Here is a 7,113-nt window from a genome sequence, read left to right as displayed (position 1 = left end):
GAACGTCTTCCCATTCTGTCATGTCGTAAACAGATCATTTCCCGCCACAGTGTAACACGGGAGACCCACAAATAGGCTGTGATGACTTAATAATGCACATACAGAGAAACTGTACGTGCACGCGCATTGATGGGAATTACACCAGCAGAAGATGTTTATCTAAAATCAGCGCACAAAGCCAAGACGCTACTTCCCATTTTCCCACTGCCACCTGATCCGGGAAAAGACTGTCTACGGACATTTTTCACACTTCAACCGGCATTTTCCTGGCAGACTGAGTTTGCGTGGGCAGAGATCCATCAGTCATATTCTAACAGGCGCTTTCAGCTACTGTCAGCTTCCACCGCAGAGGCCAAATGGTCCTGTGCAAGGCCTGTTAAGAGGACCGGCCGAGGGGCCATGACGGCTCATTAGTGTTTGACCAGCTCGTTGCACTGCAAACAACGCTGAGCTTTAGCAACACTGACAGTAAAGAAGGCTACACAGGCAGTATTTTCATCCAGTGGAGGTTTTTATTTCTTACTTTCTTTGAATTCAGCCTCTTAAGAGGTTTTTAGAGACCTCCAGCTTAGAACAATTGTATTATTTAAGCTACACATATTACTAGAATCTATTTCACACACTTATTTCTTCTCTGTTGTAACAAAATCTTAAAATGATTCACAATTTGTTGCTACAATGAGGTCAGTGAGAGATAAAGCCACATGTATTCTTCAATCTAACAGTAATGTTCAAAGCTGAAAATTTAAACCTGTAAGGTGTAATTTATAATTGGTGATGACCCCAACCCAAGCCCTAAGCCTTTGAAATCAGAATGTCAGTTTTGCTATTTTTTAATTGTCTCAAATCTTGACAAACAGGAAGTAAAGGAAATAATCGTCGTTACCTGCACAAATCTAAAGCATTTACTGTTTTTCCAAAAAGAAAAGTCAGTTCTGCTTTTCTTGGCTTGGACATCATAGTGAGCCAATAAAAAAAGTGGAAGAATTTGCAGCTCTTTGATTGTCCACCTCAGACTGGGTTAAATAAAAAATAAAATAAAATAAAATAAAATAAAATAAAATAAAATAAAATAAAATAAAATAAAATCCTCACAAACAGTCACGTTAAAATGTCCAGCTCCACAGCAGCCATAATCAGGTTTGCAAAGAACTGTTGGGTTTCCTTTGCTCGTCCCACCCTTTATAACAACTGTGACGGTGGCTTTTTTTCTCACTGTGAAACTTTTCTTAACGTTTGAATCATCATCATCACCACACCCATGCCCAATGGACTCTAAATTGGACGCCTGTTAGGCTTAGCCTCCATTAATTCAAATAATTTACCCTTTGATAGGGTTGATATACTTACACACACACCAAAAAGTTGTGTTTTGGTACTTTAGTTATTGTATCCCTATTATCAGCGCCTGTGTGACAGCCATAGTTTCTGAATTCACCTATCCAAGCTCCATAGTCAGCTAGCGACATGTTAATCCAGCCTTTCACCCAGTACTGTGTACCTTCAGGCTCTGCAGAGATCCAAAAAACAGTTGCTGATATCCATCCTCTATATACAGGGTGTGGGACTTTATAACTAATGTGATGGTAAGGAAAAAGGGGTGGCTGTGGCTCAGGTGGTAGAGCAGATCAGCTACTGATTACAAGGTTGGTGGTTCGATTCCTTGCTCCTCCAGTCTGCATGCCAAATATCCTTGGGCAAGATACTAACCCCAAATTGCCCTCCGATGCGTTCATCGGAGTGTGAATGTGTGTGAATGCTTATTAGTTGCACTTGAGTTTAGACGTGATTGGGTGAATGAGGCATGTTGTATAGAGTGCTTTGAGTACTCCAGGAGAGTAGAAAAGCGCTATATAAGAATCAGTCCATTTACCATAAGAAGAACGCAGAGTAGCACACACTCTCAAAATGTAATACTTTGATATATTTTATGCACCTCTCCTGCCAAATCGCTGTCTTGTTTTCATACAACTGTGTTGGAAATAATTTGTTCTATAACTTTTTTTAAACTTGTCAGTCTAATTTCATCATATTTAGCTGACAGGCGCAGTTAGCTTCAAGCCAACACTACACAGACTAATAACAATAATAATAATAACAACAACAATAATAATAATAATAATAATAATAAACACTTTATTGATCCCGTGGGGAAATTAATCTCTCTGCATTTGACCCATTCACTCAGTGAAGCAGTGGGCAGCCACTAAGCAGGCGCACGGGGGAGCAGTGTGTAGGTAGCACTCTGAGCTGTCCCTGCCACTGATTGAGGATATTTGGAAAATTCTGCCTTCTGGGTTGTTTATCTTTTAGCCAAACACATGATTGACAGTTTTTAAAAAAGCAGAGATTATACTGATGCTGAATTTAACCTCTTCGCACCTGCAGTGCTGTTTCAACAACTAAGTAGGAAACGTAGCCTCAGACAGAGATTAGGAGCAAGTTACAGAGTTCACTTCTTTCTGACATCTTTCACAAAGCATTCTTCAACACCTGAAAAAAGACTTTTATGTTGGAAATCAATGGAATCCCCCTTCAGTTATAAGGGAATAAATAAATACAGTGTTACAAAGTCAGGAAATCAGTTTCAGTTACCGGTTTGATGTCTGGAGAATTATAATGCTTTAACTGATGTCTACCAAGTAAATTGGTTTACAGCAACACTTAAAACTGATGTCTAAATATATGCATATATGTATATAAAGTGATGAAGGATAACAGTCATAATTAGCTGTGAGACTATTTGGACACAAAGAAACAGGTAGAGCAGGTCACAAGAGGCAGCTGTTTCCACTCCGTTTGTTTTTTCCTGTTGGATGAGCAGCAAGTTGAGTACAAGGCTTCGTGCTTTGGTGGGAGAGTTGGAGAGGTCAGTTATCTGACGCAGATAGAAGGGAAGCAGGAAGTAAGGGGAGAGGTTTAAGAAACACCCAAATTTAATGTGCATCACACCAAATAATTTAATGAGATAAAGGCAGACATGTGGAGAGGGAGAAGGATGAAAGAAATAAAGGCAGAAACTATGAAGAAATGTTAATGTAATGTTGTTAAGCAAAAGATCTCATAGACGATGCCTCTCAGAAAAACCTCAGAGCTGTGGGGACAGGAGCCGTTATCTCGATGCACACTCAATCACCACGATGCTTGAGACCTGGACACCAACTGAAAACCAACTTTCCTCAATAGCAGCATCATCAGCCCCAACTGTGAAGAGAAGAACAATTCATATTTACCTTTGCACAGAAGCCACAAATATCTCGAGATGAACAATCAGAGGGCTGTTTTTTCAACTACAGCATTGTAGCAACGCAAGGCAGAATGTCCTGCAAAAGCTGCGAGGTGCATATAGAAAGCTTAACATGTAAACACGGGAAGTTAAAAACAAAAACAACACTCAAGTACTGAGAAATTTCTCCCATACAGTTTCCTTTTTTAGCATTTATGCTCACATTCATCTTCGCATAAAAGCTATCTGTATCTGTGGGGTTGAAAGGTTAGAGGTAAACAGGAAGAGTCTTTGAATAGCACCAGGAAGCAAGAGCGAGTGTAGAGGTGCCAGGATCCATCAGAGGCATAAACAAACAAGCCCATAAACCAACACTGGAGTGGTCAAATCAACAATCTGGTACATTTTGTAAAAAGAAGGAATGACACTGGTCAGCCCCACCACATCAAAAAGCTGGAAGACCACAGAAGACAGATCCGAGAATTATTTCCAGGTTAGGAAAAACAGCTTCACAACATCTGCACCAGGTAAACAGCACTCTGGAGGTCAGTGTCAAAGTCTTAAATCAAGTAACACCTTTGTGAATAGAAATACAGCAATTTTACAACAAGGTAAAAAACACTGTTTACACTCAATTATAAAAAACCCAGATTAGACTAAAAGAGTTTGCACTGTTCTGGAAAACAATCTTTTTGAGGCTCATAAAACGGGAGACTTTGTGCAAAAATGGTTGTAAGTCATAAACATTTAATGTAACGCACTTATGATAAACCCTTTGATTTAAAGCTGAAAGTCTGAGCTTTAATCACATGTTAGTCGTTTGATTTAAAATCCACTGTAGTGGTGCAGAGAGGAAAAACTACAAAAATGTTTTATTGTCAACAAAAACGTAGATTGTATGATGCATACTTTCATTTCTTTGCATACTTTAATTTCTATGCAAAGAAATTCTTTCTTTTAATTTCTTTGCATACTTTAATTTATTTGTAGTCCAATAGGACTACAAATAGACACCCCATTGTGTCTATTTGTAGTCCTATTGGATTTTCTCTCAGGCAGCTTGATTTCTGTTTAACAGATTGCTGTGAAGTTGATCAACATTTGAGATATTCCTCTCGAGGAACATTTCCCTGGTAAGTTATTTTTAGAAACAGCATCCAGCTTTCGGTCTTTTTGTCGTCTTTTTTTTAACATTAAAGAAATACGATAATCTGTGGAGAGCGCAGTTGAAATTGCATTAACAAAGACTGTATTCAGCTCTAGTCTAATGTATTCTACGGGGGCTCCGGTCCATGACCCTAACTGAATAAGCTGTTAAGAAAACGAATGGACGATATCTAAAATTGGTTGCAATTTGCGCAGACGTTTGTGGTTCTTAAACGATGCGTCCTAAAGGATTTTGATAAAGTTTTCTTCCACAACCAGCTGAAGGTTAGCGGAACCAATGATTTATATTCCTGAATCACTGGATTAAAATTCGAATTTCTCTAACTGAAAGCTAATCAGCCTCAGCGTTTCTTTGTGTTCACCAGACCGGTGAACAGAACACGATGACAATGTGAGCATCTAAAACCCTCTAGGTCTCTTCAAACACAGCTTCAAGTCACATAATCCACAATCAAAGCAGGATACCTGACATAACTACGATCAGAAAACTAACAATTCTTTGACAACTCGTTAAGAATTTGAAGGTAACACAGCAGTTCATAAAAGGACGATGTTGATGCCTCAATGACTCTCTAGCTACCTGTGAGTGGGTGGGGATGGGTGGGGTGGGGTAGGAGGTTATCACTAATGCATTAGGCATTTAATGGCCCAGTCAAGAGGGATAATTGCACCGATTCAGCCATTGTGTTGGAGTGCAGCTCTGAAACACCCCATCTTTAATGCTGAAGAGCAGTGGGCACTGATTAGAGCGCCGCGAGAGAAAGAGTGTATGTTCTCATTCTCTAACTCCTCATTGATTTCAGAATACAATAAAAGCTTCATTATGCATTCCTAATGATGTACTTTGTACTTTGAGGCTGAAAGTACAAAGCGTTTTAACAAAACTTTGCAATATGTGAAAAAGAAAGATTTTCGAGGAGCGATAAATATTCATACGCTCCAAGTGTTTACTTCTATTATCCATTTGTTTAATTCTTTCCTTTCAGAAATTCAGGAAGTGTTTGCATGGGAATAAATCGATCCAGCATTTCAAACACTTGACAAGGCAAATGCACATGCTAATAGCAAAGTTATTTCCCGCCTGTCTTTTGATGTAATAATGGTCGAGCTCTTACAGAAGACATCCATCCTCTCTGAGAGGAATCTCATCTCCAGTGACATGAATTTACTAATTGGCAGCATAGAGCTTTAAGCTGTCCAGCAAACACTCAAACTTCTAGAAACTTCCCCCTTAGTTAAGCCGACTTAGATTCACAAGAAAAAGTCTTCTTGGAAACAAACTATTGTCAAACTGTTTACAAGGACAGTCCGACAGCTAAGACGAGGGTGGGCTTCTCAGAAAAGCATTAAGAAGAAGCAGGGTTGTTTTTTTTGTTTCTGTTTGTTTTGTTTTGTGTTTTTTTTTTTAACCAGCTGGCGCAAATCCAACCAAGCCATTTGTTGAAGGCACATTATTGAGACGTCATCCTTTTCCAGGGCAGGAACATGACCAGCATGTTTGATTGTCAGGAAACGTGAGGGGTGAAAGGCTGAGTACACACAGTGTGTTGTTTTCTCATGTAACAACTACTAATGTGTGCACGCTTTTTTGTACTTTACGTAGTGATTCTTTTTTCACAAATATCTAAAAGCTAAATATGTTAAGTCTATATTTTTAATATTCTAATATTTAATATAATATCTTTTAAAGAGACATCCTGTGTTTGATAACTATGCTTATTTCCATTCTTCCTGACAGTTGACAGACTGTGTGCCACTCCCATTTACGAACACACATATATAACACCATGCATCTAGCCCCTAATGCATGTAAACTGGCACCTTCATTATTCACCATTTATTTATTTTTCCATATAATGAAGATGATCCTTGATGAGCTTGTAATGAATGCCCGGGCCTTGCTCTGGCTCCATGACTCATAAGCTGCAACTTGATCACTTATTAAGATGTGAATGCACAACATCTGAGCCTCGGGGGAAATAGAAAATAGCAATTATAACTTCTGTGATATAGTGGATGTACGAGGACACATGCTAAGCAACAGCGATAAAACCACACTGATCAAACCTTTTGTTTTGGTATTATTTCAGTCACATGCTGTTAGCGACTAACTTAGCTGTTAGTCGCCCTTCCTTTTGAAGCTACATCCAGTAAACTTCATCTCTGTTAGTGCTCAGTCATAACACATTACATCCACCCCCAGCTGAGGATAAGTTGAGCCTTAATCAGGCTTGAAAGCCTGCCAGCTAGAATTCAAGTACCAATTTAAATCAAATATAATGTCGTTTCTGATTACAGAGGGTGTTCAGAGGGTTTGTTGCTGATGGTTTGAGCCATGTTTGTTGCGGTTAGAATAAGAAAAAGACATAAAAAAAATTTAAAAAGAGCCGTGGCAAGAGTGGGAGTCTGATTTACAGTCCGCCAGGGTCAGCACTGATGGAGCTGTAGATTCAAAGGCCAATATAAATGTTCTTTCATTCCTGGTTCTACTTTTTACACTAACGCACACGCGCACAAACACACACATAGACACAGGAGAGCAGGGAATGCTGTCCATTAGTGACCTACAAGTGGCCGGCCTTCTGCCAAACATAATGCTTCTGTTGTGGGGCTGAACTCCCTTTAGGGTAGTTGACTGAGAAATAATTCTCCTGCTCTTCACAGATCATTACTTCTTCATCCCTGCTCACATGGTTGGACTGCTTTTACTTAATATTTAG

The sequence above is a fragment of the Neolamprologus multifasciatus genome, chromosome 20 (genome assembly GCF_963576455.1).
Source record: "Neolamprologus multifasciatus chromosome 20, fNeoMul1.2, whole genome shotgun sequence".
Taxonomy (NCBI): Eukaryota; Metazoa; Chordata; class Actinopteri; order Cichliformes; family Cichlidae; genus Neolamprologus; species Neolamprologus multifasciatus.
This window is presented reverse-complemented; position numbering follows the sequence as displayed.